The following is a 2,485-nucleotide window of genomic DNA, read 5'->3' as shown; positions in this document are numbered from 1 at the left end:
TGGCTATCTGTATTTTTGTGGTGGTGGTGTTAGTGTAAGTGGTGTGTGTGTGTGTGTGTGTGTGTGTGTGTGTGTGCATGTTTGTTTGTGTACGTGTGCGTCGCTTTGTATGTGTGTTTGTGTTGGTTTTTGCTGGTGATTGTTTCTCGGGGGGAGATACGATCCTTTTTGATTAACACTGTCATTGAATGCAACCGCTGGGTGGAACTATCGATGGTTTCGATCAATAACTATCGATCTAGGCCTTGGCGAAGTTTGCTCCTCCATACGTCCGTGTTACATGATCTCTCGACGAGAAAATGTTGCGGCTGATTGCGAGGCCTGGATAATGGATATATTATAATGCCAGGAATGATCAGGATGAATTAAGGATAATAATTATGCATCGAAAGTTCACCTATGCTGGCGTCCAAAACCAACTTGATAATGTAATCACTCAATCATCATGTTATAGCCAAGCACTGCCCGCTCATGCAGCATATTAATTTTATGCTAAGTAAATTCTCCATCATCTGACACTTAGATATTTCAACTACGTTAAGATTCGCCCGAGATAATAATAAGGTCACTCAAAGTTGACCTTGAAAAAAATCAGGCTTTGCAAAATTGTGCGAAATCAAAGAAATGTAAAATTGTGTGTGCGTCTTTACTGAGGTGCATCAACATTGCCAGTAGTACTCGTAGTTGCGCAAGACGCGAACCAAAGCCCAGAAAACCTAAATGAACTTTTATTCGCAGACGACCAATGTCTTATTCACCTAAATCAACAAAGCTTGCAATATTATATCGCATTGCCGAACTGAACAACAGCTGCGAAAAAATTTAACATGAAAATAAGCATATCAAAAACAGAAGTTATGAAAGTGAGCCGAAACCGTAGTCCCCTGAACATCCATGTCAATGGTAAATAACTGAAGCAGGTGAAGGAGTTTAAATATATTGGCAGTACTTTTTACTGAAAACGGGCCCATAGACAGAGAAACAGAAACGCGAACCCCCAAAAAAGCCAACGCTGTCACCTACCAGCTCGTACCTCTCCTATCTCATCCAAACATCTGCTTGGACCCAACGAGATAGCTTACCACCTCAATATTCATACCAACATTATTCTACCAGTGCCAGACCTGGACATAAAGTAAAACCCATGAAAGCAAAATCACAGCATGCGAAATGAAATGTCTCCGCAAAACCCTTAATATCGCAGGGCGAGACAGGCAGAGAAATGAAGGAAGTAAGAGCAGCTATCGGCTTCGAGTCCTGCCTGCATTACATAGAAAGACAGAGAATAAAATGTTTTGGCCACCTGTTACGTATGTCACCTGGCGAACCAACCTCGAGAGCCTACAACAACACCAAGTACTCAGGCTATAAAGAAAGAGGAAGGCCACGCAAAAGGTGGATCGAGGGTGTCAAGAAAAACCTGAGAAAACATAATATCACTACTGAAACTGAAAGCTGCGGAGCTGGCCTAACATAGAAAACTGTATCTCCCCTCGATGTTTAACGGCAACAGAGGATGAAAAAGTGAAATGTAAAAGTATCAACATTGGTGGAATGGACATCTATTAAATATTAAATGAAAAGAGAACATTGTTGTCACGGCAATGAAGAACAGCGTTTTCTGGTGATATTTTGAAACATAGCAGTTACAAATACCCCTCAAAACCTGGACTGAACATAACATGTGTTCATCAGTATTATTTTGTTTCTGTTTAGAAGCTATTTTGTTTCGTGTAGAGAACGAAACCTTTTTGCCCATGGGCTGTGTCAGTTAAATGTTGGACATAATCGTCTGTCAGTGAGGAACAGAGGCGGTAAAACTGCCATGGTTTTGGTGGTCTGGAGTGTAATGAACAAAACCGCCTTCGTGTACAACATCGCGCAAGTGTTAGTGTACAACATCGCGCAAGTGTTAGTGTACAACATCGCGCAAGTGTTAGTGTACAACATCGCGCAAGTGTTAGAACGTCATGTCTTACCTTTATTTTCGTCATGGTGTCATTCAAGTAGACATCCCCACGCATAGCAAAGCGCTTCCTCACTTGGCCAATGCCACTAGACAAGTCTTGGAAAACCAAATCAAATCAACGTTGGAGTAGTCACTAATTGCCAAGCCTGGTTTTTTAGGGTCAAATTTGAGTGCCCATATTTCAGGTATCTTTTAACATAGATGAAATATATGTATTAATGTTTCAGATGATGTAGAATTTATTTAGCTTAAAATTGGTTTACTGCATGAGTGAGTAGTGCGAGGCTTAAGCACGATGATTGGGTGCTTACATTTTCAAGTTTCTTTTGGATGCCACTTGATCTACATGTAAAGCGCATTTCCGCTTGGTAGCTTCTATATAATGCGCTTTGTAATAATACAGAAAACACATTATGTACCGTACTGTTTAAATAGATCTCTCTCTCTCTCTCTCTCTCTCTCTCTCTCTCTCTCTCTCTCTCTCTCTCTCTCTCTCTCTTTCTGTGTCTGTCTGTC

Source organism: Aplysia californica, unplaced genomic scaffold (genome assembly GCF_000002075.1).
Source record: "Aplysia californica isolate F4 #8 unplaced genomic scaffold, AplCal3.0 scaffold00012, whole genome shotgun sequence".
In the NCBI taxonomy this organism is placed as follows: Eukaryota; Metazoa; Mollusca; class Gastropoda; order Aplysiida; family Aplysiidae; genus Aplysia; species Aplysia californica.
The sequence above is the reverse complement of the archived record's forward strand: the minus strand, read 5'-3'. Positions refer to the sequence as shown.